General features: G+C 35.6%; 1 protein-coding gene across 1 annotated transcript in view; it reads left to right on the forward strand.

Annotated features, from left to right (window-relative positions):
* Window positions 1–14,890: 14,890 nt before the first annotated feature.
* LOC127623698 (kelch-like protein 29) overlaps window positions 14,891–19,920 on the forward strand; it is a 309,133-nt gene continuing 304,103 nt past the window's right edge. The window contains exon 1 of the mRNA XM_052098152.1: window positions 14,891–15,103. The gene's annotated coding sequence lies outside the window, so the exon portion shown is untranslated. The remainder of the gene's footprint in view (window positions 15,104–19,920) is intronic.

Raw genomic sequence — 19,920 nt, forward strand, 5'->3', positions numbered from 1 at the left:
CTAGAGTGAATTTTTTTGGGGACAAAAATTCAGATTTGCTGAGTGCAAGATCACTGGTAAATTTTAAATGTGAAAATTTAACAGCTAGCCTAAAAGCCACACAAATATGACTTTCTTAGGGACTTTTAAAAAAAAAAATAATAATAATGTTTTAAGACCTTTGATAACTCTCTTGTATGCATCAGTCTCTGAGTTTTAAATGTAAAGCTCATACCAAGATCAGCTGATTTTATTGCTATGACTGCCACTAAATCTGAATACAACCCGCAGGGCAATAATCCATCAAATACAGATTAATGTCTCGTGCATCAGGCTGGTTTTATATGATCTGCAGCTGAAGGCAGGAACTGACCCTACAGCATCAGTTTCTTGTGCATGTAGCTTTCATGTAGTATAACACTACATTTATTAGATACTCCTTGTGGATCATGCAATGATGGCTTAAAAAAGAAAAATGAAACACTATTCCACTTGTCCAGTAGTGCAGAGGGTTTGTTTTGAGTTTACTTTTTTTTTTTTAATCTTCATCTTTGCTTCATATGAAGACATTTCTCTTAAACAGAACATTTAACTCATGTATATTAAAATATAATCTAACAGCCAACCTACAATATAAAAAAGCTGTTGATATTTTATACTCATAAATACATGCAAATTGTTTCTTGTGCAAACACACCTCCACACTTCCAGAAAAGGGTGGATATTTACGTAGGCAGTAGCCAAACTATTCTGAAAATAGATTGGTGAATTTTGTTTGGCGCCAGATGTGCATTTACCACAACACCTAGTAGCCCACAGTTCCTCTTGTTGTTACGAAGCATACAGAACTTCTTATCTGCTGCAAGTGAGCCACATGCATAGATGCATGCACCACTGCTTTACTCCATCTGTCCATCTTGTGAGCATTAGACTTACACGGTGCTTCTGAGATGTACAGATTAATAATGCACTGCAACAGCTGCATATGCACTGATCAAGCATTCCAACATTTTATAAAATTTTGTAATGTTCCAAAAAAAATTGCATGTAATTTTTCAACTTGCATCAAGCTTAGCAAGGTGCAACAAAATGTGCAAATTAACAATGCACTATAATAGCCTTATATGCATTGATCCAGCTTTCCAATGTCTTGTAATATTTTGTTTTAATCTTGCAAAAAAAATGCATCTAATCTTGCAGTTTGCATTTAATCCTGCAGCTTGCATCAAACTTGCAAGGTGATTCTAAAATGTGCTGATTAATAATGCTCTGCAATAACTGCAAATGCATTGATCAAGTTTTCCCAAATTTTACAAGATTTACGTATTCTCGCACAGAATGCTGCATCAATACTTGCGTTTTGCATTTATTCATGCAATGTGCATCACACTTGTAAGGTGCATCTAATATGTGTAATGCACTGCAATAGCTGCCTATGCATTGATCAATCTTTCCAACATTTTCTAAGATTTTTGTTGTTGTTGTTGATTAACGGGAAAACAGTTGCATAATCTTGTAATTTGCAAAATTATGACTACATCTTTTAAATCTAATAGTGGAAGAAATGGAGGTGGTGGCATTTAAGAGTAGATTTTTAAATCCATAAGGGGTGGATTTATTCATACAGCAGGCAGTAGCCATCCTGTGCTAAAAATAGATTGCTGCATCTTTTGTGCCAGATGTGCGTATAATGCAACACTTAGTGGCCCGTGTTCCACTAACTCTTGGAAATTCCTGAACATGCAGAAGTTCTCTACTGCTGCTTGTGAGCCACATGCATTCGTACCTGCATCTCTGCATTTTTTTTCACCTGTCCATCTTCCAAGCAAAACCTTGCCGCTTCAGTAGTGCATGTTATTTTTTCTGCCATAGAGGAACCATGCAAGTGTGCATGCAAGTTGCAAGATTATTTGCATCTTGCATATAAGGTAGCCTACAAGTTTTTTGTAACATTCTAGTAGTTCTAATAGTTCTAGTGGATGTAGAGGGGGTGTTGGCATCTAATAGAGAATTTTCAAATGACAAATCCTGGGGCTCATTAATCAGACTCCATTTAATAAAGCAATCTGCTACTCTAATTAGCATTTGCATCTGATAAGAATAGGGGATAGCTGTGTATGCAAATTCATACAAAAACAACATAGTGTGTTCATAACTAATGCTTCTGGAGATAATTTTCTTTAATCACTGCTGAGACTAAATTGAATCTCACACTGTGTAAAAACATCGTTAGGTTGGCATTTAGGGCCTTTTGTGCTCTTTTTAATTTGACCATACACCATAGTGCGTAAGAAATGACTTTCAGTGGCGCTATAATCACCAAAATCCTTGTTCGTTGCATGCCCCTGGTGGACAAAGGGTAACAGTGTCCCTTTTATATCCTTCCATTACATACAAAAAACAAACAAACAAAACAAAACAAAAACAAATGCACATTGTGCATTTCCTCTCCACAGGTAATATTTATTTTATGTGATGTGTTTTGTACTGATTTAGTGCAAATATGTATCTCACAGCAGTGTAACTGATTCCCTCCATCCTCTAATCCTCTTAGTTTATTGTGCATTTAGTAGAAAGTTTTGTTTCTGTTGTCATTGATGCTTGTATTCTGGTTGTCTGGTTAATCTCTCTACCTCTGTAGAACAAGATCTGGATGAACTGGCACAAAGCGATTAGACTGTAAATGAGTAAATACTGTGGGTCTTGCGTAATGGTGCCATTTGTGCCTCTAAATTACAGGATTATTTTTTAAAATCATTTCATTTGAAACGTTACAGCTGATCTTTCAGAAATCATTTTTGCCCAAAATACCAGGACATAACCACCATATAAGTGGCACATCTCCCCCTGCAGTGTACAGATATGTGGGTCAGCAAATGTGGGTTTTTCAATAGCCGATTCTTAAAATGTTCCCCTAATCCTAAATATGATATTAAAACTGCTTAAAAAGCAAGTACTAAAAGTTATTTATTGTTGCTAACCCTACAGCACTACATTATTTCAACTTTGTTACAGTAATACACTCAAAGTATTTTAGCATATTTTTATGCAATTCAGTAATCTTTAACAAAATACAATTATTAAAACTTACATTTTAATTAAGTTTAAGATTACTCAGTTAAATTTTATTGGAATGTGTAATAAAATAAAAATGTGTAAATCTTAAAAACAGGCTAAAACATTTTATACAAGTGTAATTTGAATAGGTTGAGATCTGAGAAATTAATAAATTCTAGAAATGTCACCCGGTTTTAGTGTGCCTTCAAATATAAAATATTTTGAATAATATTCATAATAATAATAATGTGTGTGTATACACACACAGTATACACACACACACTGTATATACACTACTGGTCAAAAGTTTTGAAACTTTTAGTATTTATTATATATATATATATATATTATTATAATTTTTTTTTCTTCACATTTTAGAATAATAGTAAAGTCATCAAAACTATAGAATAATATAAATGGAATTTTGGGAATTATGTTGTGACTAAAAATCTAAAATAAATCAAAACTGTGTTATATTTTAGCATTTTCAAAGTAGTCACCCATTGCCTTGAATCTGCAGACATGTACTCTTGACATTTTCTCAACCAACTTCTTGAGGTATCACCTTGGGATGCTTTTAAAACAGTATTGAAGGAGTTCCCATCTATTTTGGGCACTTATTGGCTGCTTTTCTTTATTATTTCCAATTCATCAATTTTAAAACGATTTTTTTTTATTTTTAATTATTATTACATTGTAGATTTGTAATGAAATAAATGAATATGGTGGCACAATTATATTTTGTCTACAAAACTAATTTCAAACATTTATGCATAAACCTTCAGATCAAAAGATTTTTAAGATCATGAGAAACATTTCAGGCAAGTGTTTCAAAACTTTTTACCGATAGTGTATTTTATTTTATTAATTGTTTTTAAGTATATTGTGTTACATACCAAACAATATAGTCTAATATAGTGACTACATTTTAGCACCAAATATATAAAATCGTGTGACGTTCAGTATGCTGTTAATTAGCCATGGGGTCACATAACACACATGGCACCGTTTCCGAATAATGACCTTTCTATTTCCATATGGGTTGTAGTGTTCAGTAAGAAAAGTAACTTGGATGAATAAATAACAAAACAGCAAAGGGCATTTATCTTTTCTCTGCTCTCTTATTGGCTAAAGTATTGTTCTTGATTATTATTGTCAAAGCCACTTACATCTCTTCAGGTTTCTGTGGATTTTCTGCAGTTGCTACTAATGTGCCAATTAGAAGCATAAGCACACAGGCAGGTACAGCTTCCATGCATCAATATTAACTTAACCAGATATAATGGACTAAAGGCATCTGCAGTCAACAGCAGGTTATTTTCTCCACACACAAGCTCCTCTTCTTTGAGATTGTAACACTTGCATCACAGCGTCAGTGAAAGCATGACTCACATTTCGCATGTCATTATGAACCATAAATAAATAAATGTTTAATGGTTGTTTTTGTAACTTTGTCAAGCAAAGAACCATCTTATTATTAAGTACTATTTGGTTCTTGAGTTGCCCATATGGCTCTTAAAAATGGTTGATATAGGTTCATAATAGGTTCTTCAAATCAGCGTTTTGGTTTAAATTCGGTAACAGTAGGTCAAAAGTGTTGCTGCTGAAATCAGTCTGTACTTAACAAAATTGCCTCCAGTTGCCGAAGCTGGAAGTGTTTTTGAAGGCATGAGCACCAGTTTCTGAGGAGAATATCCACAGAGTGGCGCCAAAAGCGAGTTTAATTTTTAGTTTTAAATGATGTAATACAAGAATGCATATTTTAGTAACCATATGCCCATACCCTAAACCTAACCGTAAGCAGAGTAAACATTTTAAAGTAAAAATGTATTGCGCTCACCATTGTTTATTTGAACACAAGTACTTATAACGTTTTGCTATATCGCCGTGGTTACACCTGAATCGTGGTACAGAATTCCCCACGTGTGCTCAGGGAACCTCAAAATAACAATCACAACTTTCCTCCTATGCTCACCAGTGAACTGAATCTTCAAAATATGTACATTAACCCCATAATTTGTCTTCTGCAGAAGAAAGAAAGTCATACACATCTGGGATGGCACATGGGTGAGTAAATGATGAGAGAATTTTCATGTTTGGTTGAACTATCCCTTTAAAGTTTACTTATCGATTAATTGCCTCACTGTATTTGAGATTTGTGCTTGCTTTCTTTTTCTTTCTTTTTTAAGAAAACGAGGTACAAATCAAAATTGATGTCTGTGGTATTAACATTAGGTCACAAATGCTGTCCATTTAGCTTAACTTGGTTTGAGCATGGAACATTCCTTCAACCCATAAGGTTTAAAAAAAAAAAAACATTTTCCACTAATGGGGTATGTTTACACAGAAAGTCAAGGTGTGTTAAATTAACACATTTTCCCCCTGGCAATAACACCGTAAATGCTCAATCGCTTTTTTGTAGCCAAGACTTTATGAAGTTTTGTGCCAAAGAAAATAAAATAAAAAACAACTAAAAATACCTAGCCTGAAAAATATTAACTAAAGTAAAAAGTGACAACTTGACCCAATCTGCCTTGTACATAAAAAAATGCTTCAACATTTTAGCATCAATAAATTGACTGTTTTATTTGAAATCATCAACACCTAAGCATTTATTCCCCAGACGACAACATATGAATTCTCCCATGCTGTGTAAGTGAATACTCGCACTCAGCACGTAAAGACATTTGCAGAAATCAGAGGAATTAAGCAGCCCAGCGTGCCCAACGTGCCATAAACCACCAGCGATGGGATGGTATTGACTTTTCTCTGCATTCACAGCTGCTCTGTTTATTTATATTTCTCTTCCTCATTCCAAAACAGAAGCTGCTCATACCGAGTCTAGGAAGCAAGCCAGAGCTATTCATTTTTCCCCCTATCTACATGTTTTCAGATCCAAACAAAGCCTGCATGGTAATGCCAGCATGCTGCAGCTAACATCTGGCTAATGGGCTTTTCATTATCCTGGATGTCAATAAACCAGGAGTTTGTTTTTTTGAAAAGAAGTAGTAGGATTTTGTCAATGCAGTTACTGTAACAACACTGTCCAATCAGATTGAATTTAACAAGTGGTCCCAGTGCCAGCATTTGTATTTGCTTGAAAGACTTGAATACCAAGGTATGGAAAGCCCTGTTGAGCCAAGAGTGTGTATACTAACTCAGCACTACCCAAACACCAGGAACAGACTGTTACTGTTGCTCTCTCGAGGCCAAAGTCACTCAATAAACCACCTTTGCCACAAACACCCAGTAGAAGCCTGCTTTTAGCATTGGACTATTATATAGTATCGAAGTAAGTATTTGAATGTATTTTGAATGTCCTTAACATGACGTACACATTACCTCTCTGCAAAGCTACTGATAATATGGAAAACAAATATTTAGTACAGCAAGGTAACTAAATAATTTAGCTGTGGACAGGAGTTTGATTTTTGTTGAGTTGTTAAAGCAATATGCAAAAATGAAAATTCAGCCATCATTTACTCACCCTCATGTCCTTTTTTATTTTTCATTATTGGGGGAACTATCCCTTTAAGTTGCCAGTGCAGTATGTAGTGCCCTTGGTAATTGTCCAGTAGATGGCGCACTGACATATCAATTAGGTGCTGTTCAAATTCTATAACTTCATATGTAAATAAAATGATATTAACTATTTGAAATATTACCATGGAAACCACACTTTCTGCCTGAATACCATATTACAGCTGTTTTTGCTACTGAAGCAGTTATGTTTCCTTTCTTTGAACTCTCATATTAATACATTATAAACTGTTTTATAATATAAATCAAATGAAACCTATTAGCCTAGATTAAATGCAAACAGCTGGTGGGGATATTCTTTACATAAGTTTTGTAGAAGATAAGCAACACTGTGTGCTCTAAAAATAAAATGTTAAAATCTAATCACATATGGAAAGACAAAACCCATAGGAGATCTCTTGAATATTTAAGTGTTTCTTCTGAGATTAAATTGAGGACAAATGAAGACTGTTGCTTAAAGCAACAATTCAACAAAAAATGAAATTGTCATCATTTACTCACTTATGTTGTTCCTATGAATTTCTTTCGTATCTGGAACACAAAAGGAGATGTTAAGGAGGGACGACAGCCTCAGTCATCATTCACTTTCATTCAGCTTTACATTCAAGGATGCTTTGAATCAGTTTTCTTGGTTTCTTGGAAATGAAACCCACTACTTTGGCATTGCTAGTGCATAGGGACTAGGAAGAGAGACAGTGTTTCTCCTGTACTGGCCTGCCTGCACTGGCTCCCAGTTGAATACAGAATCCATTTCAAGGTTTTATCATTTGTTTACAAGTCATTAAATGGCTTGGCACCTCAGTATATATCTGTTCTTCTCTCTCACCACCACTTAAGGTCATCAAACAGCATGCTTCTGTTTGTTCTCAGGTCCCGTCTAAAACTAAAGGGTGACCGTGCCTTCCCAGTAGCAGCCCCTTGCTTGTGGAATATTTACCCCTTCATATCAGATCTTGTCCCACTATTGATGTGTTTAAATCATCTCTTAAGACTGATCTTTTCTCTGTAGCCTATGGATCCAAGCAGGTGGATATGTGTTTGTTTTATATTTTGTGTCTAAATGATTGTGTCTATATTTTCAAAATGTTTAAATCACCTCTTAGATCTGTGTCGATATGTGTTTGTGTTATATTTTGTGTGAACTTGTGTGTAATTTGTTTACTGTCTTATTAATCTTAATGTACAGCACTTTGGTCAGCACTTGCTGTTTTTAAATGTGCTTTAGATATAAATTATTGAAATTGAATTTTTTTTTATAGAATGCTCTTCCAGTTGGTTTACAGAAACCTTGAGCAATTAAATTTTCATCTATGCTGAGTTTCATAAAGTCAATTACACAAAAGGTGCCTTCTTTCTCCATTCATCTTCATCCAACTCTATGGCAGATGGTTTTGGTTTTAAAGTGGTCAATAAAAAGTCCAACAAACAGCCACTCTGAAGCCACATGTTGACAGTAAATTGAAATGTGTGTGTGTCTTACTGCATGTTTTCTCGCACCCTTTTTTGTCAATATGCAATTATCCTCCCTGTTGCATTTAATGTAGATGGCAACTCCTGAACATTGCAATGGGACGCATTGTCTCCTAATTGCAGCTAACACTAGTCACTTGCCATATTGATCATACATTAGATGCTCACTACAGAAAGGGAGGTAGCAATGGCATGGTGGAGTGGATTAATGGTTGTCTATTCCATTCTTACTAAATCAGTAGCCTACAATTAATGTGTCCTCACATAAGGGGTTTTCTGCAATGTTTAAGAACCACTCTTCAATGTTGTGGTCGTTCATGTATTAAGTGTGTTTGCTGAAACTGAGAATATCTCAAATTGAGGTGTAGGATGTCTTTGTTTAGCCTCGTCAGTTCAGCTTTCGAATGGATGCCTATAAACTCTATATGAAAATGTAATGATCATAAAACTGTATAGGCTTTTGTCGCACTCTATTCTTCTTTGTCTTCTTTTTAAAATAGAACCGATCAAAATACCAAGGACTTTCCACGAATGAAAACGTAATATTTTCAAAAGCATTAGAGGCAACCCCCAAGTGTTTTTGTTGTGAGAGCTTTTAGATATATTAGATAAAATATTATCTAACATAAATTAAGCAAGCATTAAAAGTAGGTAGTTTTAAACACATCAGTTGTCTGTATCCCCCCTTTAAATGGGGATTTTGGCCTGTTTCACGTCAGTGGTCATGACATTTACTATATTCAAACTATAGTCATTAACAATCATTTGACATCATCTGTTGAATTGATATTAAATACATTGTAATTAGAAACTAATTTGAATGATTAATTAATGTTACATTTCAAAAACGTAATGTTTCTCTGTGTCCCACAGTTTGTGCGCAATTCTGTTACCACTTGATTTTCTTCCCTATTAAAAAAGGTGTTATATTTCTTAAGATTAAGACATTTACATTTTTACACCGTTGTGTTTCCTAACCCTTTTTAAAATGTATATTTTTCTTTAGTTCATGGAAATTTTATCAATAACTCTAAACAAAACAAAATAGTCCATACAGAGTGACTGCTTAATTTAGGCTACATTTTCAACCCTGTTACACATTTTGTTTTATTTATTTCTAATTGTATATATTTTTGTTAGTTATTTTTTGTTGTTTTTTTTTTTTTTTTACTAGAAAACCACATCTTGCTAACATAGTAAAAAAATCAGTTGCAAACTTAATATAAAAAAAAAATAGAATATAAACATATAATATTGTAATATAGTTTGACCTCATGAGGTTGTCGAACAACACTTTTTTAAAGGTGCACTCAGTAATTGTTTTGCTAATTCAAAGTTTTGCGCATAAAGACATGAATAGCATTTTTTGAAGTAGATGTAAATCATGTATACTCATCAGTCACCCAATAAAAGCGGTTTAATTTTACATGGTGCGGGTCGCCCCCTCATGGGTGCTGCCATGTTGACGTTGACATTGTTTTTATATAGAGCTTTCAGCCTATGCTTAAAGGAATTTTGCGTGTTCAATACAAGTTTAATCAACAGGTGGCATAATATTGATTACCACAAACATTTTCTTTAAATATAAATAAATACAAATATGGGTTGTGAATGGGGTCAATCCGAAAACATTAAAATACTCACTGCTTCAAATATACACAAGACATAAACAATATGTGTCACGACTGGAGGCAGCGAAGACAGACGAGGAGAGCGGATCTAAATGCAAACTTAATTTATTACACAGACAAACCAATAAACACAAAGGAAAACCCTCAATGGGGAAATAAACATAAAACTGAGACCATGGGCAGGGACAGCATACCAGGCTAAACAACATTCACAAACAGACAGGGTTTAAATACATGAACAAGGGAAAGGGGGCCAATGAACAAACAGAACTCAAACAAGGTAACAAGGTGATGAACAGAAACCAATGGCAAATTAAAGAGGGCAGGTGAAAACAATGAACGGAGAACACGAACGCTAACAGGGAGACTATGGAGCTACACAAGGGACAAAAGTGAAAACTAAGGAGTTACAAAAGTGACAAAAAGTGATAAACAAAGGGCAACGGTGAAACAAGACAAGGTAATCCTTACAATATGTGTGTTAACATGATTTTAGTATGATAAAATAACTTACAAACCTTTTCTGGGTAAAGTTACAACTTTGTTGCCATGATGGTGTAATGTCAATGAACCCTAAAACACTGAAACGGCTGTAAAAAAAAAACCCCAAAATGTATTAAACATGTATGTGTTTGTATAAATTATAAGTCCTCGGTTTCTGAGAATCCGAACAGAATGAGTGCAATAGGAATAATAAAATGTCCAAACAAGAGATCCCTACTTGAGTCATGAAACATACTTCTACCTGCAGCTCTCACGGCGTGGTTCACAGATAAATGCATGACCAGGGGCGGACTGGCCATTGGGAGAACTGGGACTTTTCCCATTGGGCCGGATGCCAAACATGGCCGAACGGGCTGCGATAAGTAAGATAAGAACAGTTTTAAAAATTAATAGAGGATATATTTGAGCTTTATGTTGTAATTTTTGAAAGGGAAGTACAGTGTTATTTCAAATCAATCGTTATTTGCTAATTAGTGTTGGTAAATAGCTATGTAGCGAAGCTAATAACTGTATTTTTCAGTATCTCAGCTATTTTCACAATGCAGTAACAAACCACATTCTCCACTGAGCAGTGCTGTAGCCTTACAAAATGATATTTTTATCACATTGTATTGTAAACGTAGCAAAAAAGCTGTTTAGCCGAGGGGAACCAGGCTAATTCGCCATGGGTTTCCTCTGGAATTTCCTATTGGTTTTCATAATGGAGTTTTTCAATGAATAAGTAAAATAAGGTCTGTTGTAACCATTACTTTAAGATACTTGGATGTTTTGTTCTACAACATAAATGACACACAGTCATACCTCCAACATGTATTCACCGCATTTTAAAAAACATTATGTTGCTAACGAGTTGCTAGATAAGGACTACAAATACCACAAGCATGTGAGTGTACGTGCCTGACTATACAGAAAACCGTTGTAGTTCTTATTTAGCAACTTGTTATCAACAAATTTTTTTTTTAAAAGATGACAACTTCAAAATTCACTTTGAGGTATGACGGTGTGTAATTTATGTTGTAGAACAAAACCTCCAAGTATCTTCATCCCCCCTGGAATCTACGCCCCTGTTTACCACAGACCTTATTTTACTAACACATCCAAAATGCCTTTATAAAACCAGTAGAAAAAGCCAGAGGGAACCCATGGCTATTTGGACTACAACCTGAACAACTCAATGCAGCTGAGAGAGTAATCAAACGTGCTATTCTAAACCATCCTTTCTCTCTTTTAGCACTGTAAATCAGTTCTTGTAAATTGACCAGTAAAAATAATCAATCCCCTTATATTTAGTGCTGGAACTCCTATTCATTTTTTGTGAGTCGGATCGACCAGACAGTTCATATAAATAAACTAGTTCACATAAATCAATCACTGATTCACTTGAGCCCCGGAGCCTTAAAGGGACTTTACCTTCATTTTTTAATCAAAATATTTAAAGGAATAGTTTTGCCAAAAATTGTAATTCTCTTATCATTTACCCTTATGCCATCCCAGATGTGTATGACTTACTTTCTTCTGCTGAACACAAAATAAGATTTTTGGAAGAACATCCCATCTCTGTAGGTCCATTCAATGCAAGTGAATGGTGACTAAAACTTTGAAGTTGTGTAGATTACTTTTATGCTACATTTATGCTCTTTTTTGTGCTCATCAGTCTTTTTTACAATTCACTTGTATTGTATGAACCTACAGAGCTGAGATATTCTTTTAAAAATCTTTGTTTATGTTCTGCAGATGAAATTAAGTCATACACATCTGGGATGGCATGAGGTTGAGGGTGAATTGCTGCTGTTTATACGGCCTAATATATTTTGACACTATACTTCGACTAAAATAAGGTGTTTTGCTAATAGTTTATATTTGGTGTAGATTTATATATTCAACTTAATGATGCCACCCTAACTGTTTAATTTCACCCTAATTTAATACAGAACTATGAAGTGATGTTAACCAATTAAATTCAAATTAATGATATCTACAGCAGCTGCCTAAAACAATACCTAAACAGCTTCTTTTTTTTTGCTATTAGTTAACATTATATTCCCCACCCACTCAGCAGGTGATGTCAGCAGAAACCCTTACATTTAGATGGACAATTACACAAACATTTTTTGGGGGAATAACATGCACTGATAAATCATGCAAAAAAGAAAAGAAAACAATCAACAACAAAAAAAATCAAAGAACGTGAATTGAGAAATTACATTCGGTCAATTTTAATTCCATGTTGACATTCACAAAGCCATAACCCTAAATGTATCATGTTATCTAAAAAAAGGAAAAGAAAGCTTCACTCATGGCCAGCGGCTGTGACTTGCTACTTGCTGTAGCATTCAAACTCAAGCACTGGTTGTGTGGAAAAACATGTTCAGGACCGATGGATCCAAACGAAGTGCAGAATTGCGCTGTAGCCCTGGAGCTTTTCCTGCTCAAACAGAGCTGCATACATACCCGCTTTTGAGACAAAGACTATTGATACATGACAGGCAGTGAATCAGAGACCGAACGACCTTTGACAGACTCGTTGTGGTTTATTATTAATGAGAGTGTGCCTTCAATTTCTAAACGTTTTAATGTATTATATATGTAGGATCAAATTGCCATTTTAGAGTAAACTCATCAGATATCAGTGACAATTCAGACCCTTGAGTTTGGTTAAATGAATTGAAGAATGTAGAGGGTTAAAACATACCCCAGTTCTACTAATGTTTTCATTGGTTGATTTCAGCATGTGATGGGGGACATAGTCTACGCACACAAATAACACAACCTGCACACTTATCCACGAGCAACATGTCCAATGATTTTGCTAATTGCACGTTTAGCTGATATATTTTATTCACTGCGAAAAACTATTTTCTTAATTAGTAATTTTGTATTTCTAAAAACAACATACTGTATATTTACTTGACAAGAAAAGTGGCGTACAATATTAAGTCTTGTGTTCAAAGAAATCTGACAAAATTTTGTAAAATGTATGTTTAAAATAAGAAAAATTATCTGCCAGTGGGGTAACAAAAATAAACTTATTTTAACTTTTGTGTACCTTTGTTTACCTTTATCTTTATTACCCCATTGGCAAATATATATATATATGTAAGTGCAGCGAAGCTCTAGCCAGAAGACTAGCAGCTGTACATCATCGCACCATTAGCAGGGTAATTCCTGGGCAATCACATGTAAGCCGTTGCTTTATAAGTCTGGTCACAATCTATCACATTGCTGTTTCAGTGTGCTAACACAGCAACCTCCACCACCCCACCACCACAGGTTGAGTCCCGTCCTGCACGGGGGTAGGCTCCTCGCCCCTGCCTTCTATCTCCGGCAGGATATGACGGTTCCGAGAACAAATTCTTCAGACTGCCAGACGGGGCCTATGCAAAAAGAGAGACATTACTTGAGACAATTACTTATTTCATTACTTGAAATAAATGTCATCTTAAATTTCACTCAAGTCTGCGAGTCTTCCTGATTGACAGAATTTAGTGAGATAGTGAAAATATATTTCTGATTTCTCTGAAAACAAGACCTAATATTGTATGCCATTTTACTTAAATAAATAAATCTTGTTTTTGGAATGTTTTAATATTTTGACTGGAAAACAAGACAAAACAAACTAACTGCAATGACATCTAGAATGACTTTAACAATGGTATGATGGTGATGAATCATAACAATCTTTCAGTTATCAGACCAGATCTTTAACTACTAAGTTGTACTGCTATATTTCAACCATGTCTACAAAGTGCCATTTGAAAGATTTTTATCACACCCCGATGAATTAAAACACTTGTTGTGTGTGAATTATCCATAATTAATCACAATGGCATATTGGACATTGCCAGTGCCAAAGAATGTACCTATACTCTCCTTAATGGCAAACACTGTTCTTAAATACTATGACTCGATTTATTTTTCCTTATTGATTTTTGGTCAGTTTCACAAATGAAATTTAAGATTTTATTTTTTTTTAATTTTATTTATCAATACTTGAAAATATAGGAAGGACTGGATGGCACAAACACATGGAAAATAGTTCATTATGGCAAAGCTTTGAATCTCAGTTCAATTTGATTTAATTAAAGCTTCATTTTTAAAGATCTCTCATCTACTACTCTATATATCTTATATATATATATCTCATATTTACCCCTCAAAATATACTCACATTTACTGTCACAATTTTCCCTTTCCCATTTGTTTCCTTTCCTTGCTTATTTTATATATTTTTCATTTTCACTAGTAATAAGGGCAACATTGTAAATTTTACAATTAGGTTGTATTTTTTAACGTTAGTTAATTACATTAGTTAACACGAACTAACAATGAACAATACTTTTACAGCATTTATTTATCTTGGTTAATGCAAATTACAACATAGTAACACATACAACCTAATTGTGAAGTGTTACTGTTGAAGCCTATACATTATTTATCAGTTTATGTTCGTCTTTCTGTTTCTTTATCTTACTTATTAGAGTACATCTATTTGATTTGTATTGTTGATGATAATAATGTTTGTATTGCTTATTTACTACCTTGAGAACAGTCAGACGAGTTCCTGCTGCAGTTCCACCTTTCACCATTAGGCGCCACTAAAACTCTCGATAACACTCACACGCAGCTCACAGCGCTTTACAGGGGGAGGAGCTTATCTGGAGTAAAGTATCAGCTGGGAGAGACTGAAGCAGCATTCACTCGCGTCTCTGTGCTCAGTGTTGTCACGACACTTGAGCTGTACAGCATCTGTCAACTCCCCGGACTAATTAATTAAAGCGCACAAAGAGGGAGAACACACCTGCTGCAGATGTGACAGACCACAACACACTTTATACAGCCATGCAGTGAAAGCGCTGCCAGCGCGTGAGGAACAGCGTCTCCATCCAAGCAACACGGGCATCATTAGGCAACTCGATCGGGAGGTGAGGCTGGATATGATGACGCGGATGGCAACTGTACAGTATTTTTGCATGGAGCCTGTATATGTCATGTGCGCGCGCTGATGGCACATTGGCACGTGCCCCACCTGCCAATGCTAATGCTTTTCTTAAAGGCGCGTCCGTGTTGCGTCCTCATCCTCTCGTGTTCTCTGTTGGATTGGAGGTATTAACTCCCTGGAATTAGAGCTGGTGCACTAAAGGATTTTTTGCATGAGGTGGTCGCTTGGACCGTTTTGTTCTGGATACTCCAAGTACCTGTGATGCGTAAAGCCATTTAGCGTCAATATTTAGGGCTGCTCTCACCTGAACCCTGTATGTCTACCTGCGTGTGGACTTTAGCTCCAGTCCTGTTCTAACACACCTGCGTGTCATGTAATATTTTCTTACCTAGATTGCATTTTGGGGAATCATAGGCGCTCCTGGTGCTGGTCTTGTTACGCAGTTTACTTGGGTTGGGGACATATAAGGTGTGTTTTTGCACCTTTAATGTGTGTTTGATTAGAGTTGGAACTAAACTCTGCAGGTTTTGACAAGCATAGATTGAGAAGTTTTGATTTAAATATTTGTGGTTAAGCCATTCACGTGGTCCTCTTTGTGATCTGCCTACCGAAACTGAATGTTTTGGCATCAGCATTTGAATATCCAATGCCCAAAATGCTGTTTATGTAGGCGGGTCATTAGGTTTGGAGCTGGATCAGTTGTGTTTGATTAGAGTAGGGATAGTCAACTTGTGACCCCTTTAGTATAAGAATGCCACATTGTATGGTAACTTTCATTAATAAGCATTGTTATTATTACATTATGCTGAACTATTGTTTACCTACATTTTTACATACTCAGCCATGGCAAGGGTTCATTGTCCCACTGTATTGTTTGACAGATGGACATTTGTTTATTGGGGGGTTGTATGCACCATAATGTAGAAACAAAAAAAGATGATACAAGAGCTTGTTACTATTTTGTCTAAAGCTATAGAAAAAATTAACCACATTTAGAAATGCATTTTTATGTATAGCTGTTTTTTAAATTGTGGAAATTACCATTTGTTACATATTAGGGTGGATTAGAATGATAACTATACTCCAGGAGAGGAATTGATTGGGAGTTTTTTCCCTCCATGTCCTATTGATTGGTACAATATCATAAAGGAGGCTGTTACAGTAGGTAGCTTGTGCAATTGACTGTTTTGAGCCTGTAGGGTATGATGCATGCAGAAGCGAACAGTAGTTACCTTTTGTCTTATTATTTTGCAGTATGTAAACACTGCGATCTGAATTTACCCTAGCCATCTTACAATACTGAGTTAATTAGACACATTTTTACAGGTATTAATTTTTGATACAAGTATACGTGCCATAAAATCAGTGAACATGTTGTAATTAGAAGTTGGGCAAAATCTTCTGGTGTTTTCTGGTGGATTTTTTAATTATAGGATCAAATGTGCAGATTAATGTTACATCAAGCTTTAGCTATATTTTTGGCAAGAGAAAATTAAGTGTACATTGTCAATGTATTATTAGACCCTATACATAAAGATATAAAACAAGTTTAATTTGCTGAATTTTAAAATATCAAAACTATTATTTTCTCTGACTGCCAAAAAAAAAGAAGGAAAAATTATACTGCATTCAACATTCAACTATTAATCGCAAAAAATAACACGTTACATTTACCAGACTTACAGTAAGGTTTATTAACAAATGTTAATTCATTGGGTATCATTAACTAACAATGAACAACATGTTTATTACAGCATTTATTAATCTTGTTTGATGGTAATTTATAAAAATATACTTTTATTAGTTTATGTAAGTTCTTAATACAGTAACACACTGTACAACTCTTAATGATAAACATGTATTAGTATATGTTGAAAGTAACATTAACTAACATTAATACAGTTGAAGTCAGAAGTTTACATGCATTTAGGTTGAAGTCATTAAAACTAATTTTTTAATCACTTCTCAGATTTAATATTAGCAACTACAGTTTTGGCAAGTCTTTTAGGACATCAACTTTGTGCATGACACGAGTAATTTATTCAAAATAATTTTACAGACAGATTGTTTCACTTTTAATTTACTATATCACAATTCCAGTGGGTCAGAAGTTTACATACACGAAGTTAACTGTGCTTTTAAGCAGCTTGGAAAATTCCAGACAATTATAGACAATTAGCCATTTAGCTTCAGGAGGTGTACTGAATTGGAGGTGTACCAGTGGATGTTTTTAAGGCCTACCTTCAGACTCAGTGCCTCTTTGCTTGACATCATGGCAAATCAAAAGAAATCAGCCAAGACCTCAGAAAAACAATGGTGGACCTCCACAAGTCTGGTTCAAACTTTGGAGCAATTTCCTAATGCCTGAAGTTACCATGCTCATTTGTACAAACAATAGTACGCAAGTATAAACACCATGGGACCAGGCAGCCATCATACCTCTCAGGATGGAGACCCATTCTGTCTCCAAGAGATGAACGTAGTTTGGTGTGAAAAGTGCAAATCAATCCCACAACAACAGCAAAAGACCTTGTGAAGATGCTGGAGGAAAGAGGTAGACAAGTATCTATATCCACAGTAAAAATAGTCTTATATCAACATAACCTGAAAGGCTGCTCAGCAAGGAAGAAGCCACTGCTCCAAAACCACCATAAAAAGCCAGATTACAATTTACAAGTGAACATGGGGGACAAAGATCTTACTTTGTGTCCTCTGGTGTGACTGTTTGGCCATAATGACTATTGTTATGTTTGGAGGAAAAAGGGTGAGGCTTGCAAGCTGGAGAACACCGTCAGAACCGTAAAGCATGGGGGTGCAGCATAATGTTGCGGGGGTGCTTTGCTGCAGAAGGGACTAGTGCACTTCACAAAATAGATGACATCATGAAAAAGGGGAATTATGTGGCTATATTGAAGCAAAATCTCAAGACATCAGCCAGGAAGTAAAAGCTCAGTCGCAAATGGGCCTTCCAAATGGACAATGACCCCAAGCATACCTCCAAAGTTGTGGCAAAATGGCTTAAGGACAACAAAGTCAAGGTATTGGAGTGGTAGGTATTGGATCACAAAGCCCTGACCTTTATCTGATAGAAAAATTGTGGGCAGAACTGAAAAGCTTGTGCGAGCAAGGAGGCCAACAAACCTGACTCAGTTACACCAGTTCTGTCTGGAGGAATGGGCCAAAATTCTTTTCAACTTATTGTGAGAAGCTTGCGGAAGGCTACCCAAAATGTTTGACCCAAATTAAACAATTTAAAAGCAATGCTACCAAATACTAACAAAGTGTATGTAAATGTCTGACCCACTGGGAATGTGATGAAAGGAATAAAAGCTGAAATAAATAATTATCTCTACTATTATTCTGACAATTCACATTCTTAAAATAAAGTATTGAACCTAAGTGATCTAAGACAGGGAATGTTTTCTATGATTAAATGTCAGGAATTGTGAAAATCTGAGTTTAAATGTATTTGGCTAAGGTGTATGTAAACTCCAGACTGTGACCAAAAAGAAATGATTGCGACAATAATTTAAAATCTAGTCGCCATTGGCCACAGTCAGAATGTGTGTTTTCATATGCGGTTTTGTCAGATATAATCTTGTGAGTTATTGAATACATCTTTTGAGCGCACACCACCCGTCTGTCTCGAGCCTCTTTTCGCCCGTTCTGTTGATGATATGAACAAATACAGCGCGAGCCATGATGTTCAATTCGTGAACAAATGACTCTTTTGAACCTGTTTTTTTAATGAATCGCCCGACAAGAGCTCGTTTGAACTCAGGAGCTCAGGTTAGCAGTTTGAATTCAAATCACTTTCTCAGTGAATCAGTCATCAGTGAGTTTACAACTGGGAGTGCAGACATTACAAAATTGTAGTCCCATGTGTACTTCAGGCTTGGTTATATTTAAAAGTCCCATGGTATGTACAAATATATATATATTATACACTATAAACATACTTCACACCTCACTACCCACGTCGTGCATGACTCTGATTTCTCCCCATGCTGTCAGGATAATCTGTGTTGTGTCATGCATGCACTCTCTTGCACACGCAAAAGTGCAGCTGCATTTGCAGTAGCCATGGTCTCAGTGGAGCAGCAGTGCTGTCATGTTCACAGACACAGACATTGATAACATTGGCAAATGTATCAGGTAGCAGCTTGGATCATGCCCCAGATTAAAGGCTTACAGTTTGGATGTTCAGCAACGGGACTGTGGGTCTTGGCAAATGAGAGCAGATGCTCAAAGCACACACTCATCTCGTCAAATGATCTGACACTTCCACTAGAATGAGTGTGATTGGAGAAACATGTCTGACTCGAGATTAAAGGGGACCGTGCACCTGAAAATGACAACTCCGTTATTATGCACTCATTCTCATGTTGTTTCAAACCTGTATGACTTTCTTCAGTCACCATTAACTTCATTGCATCTTTTTTATGTACAATGAAAGTGAATGGTTGCGAACATTCTGCCTAACATCTCCCTTTGTGTTTCATGGAAGAATTAAAGTTACATGGTTTTGAAACAACATGGGAGTGAGAAAATGATAACAGAATATACATTTTTGGGCCAGTTAGGCAATCTCTATGATATTCTGCTCTTTATTTGTGTAGTGTTGTGAGTGTGTTATGGAATTGAAAATGTTGGTTCATCCTTCTCAGGACTAAATCAATACATTTTGAAATCAAATACATAAGGAAGTACAAAGAATACACATTTTTGTGAGGCGTTCAGTGGAGTTCTGGAGCAGGGCACATTTTTCTGCAGCTTTCCTACAGGAATAGATCATCCAAT

The sequence above is a fragment of the Xyrauchen texanus genome, chromosome 30 (assembly GCF_025860055.1).
Source record: "Xyrauchen texanus isolate HMW12.3.18 chromosome 30, RBS_HiC_50CHRs, whole genome shotgun sequence".
Classification (NCBI taxonomy): Eukaryota; Metazoa; Chordata; class Actinopteri; order Cypriniformes; family Catostomidae; genus Xyrauchen; species Xyrauchen texanus.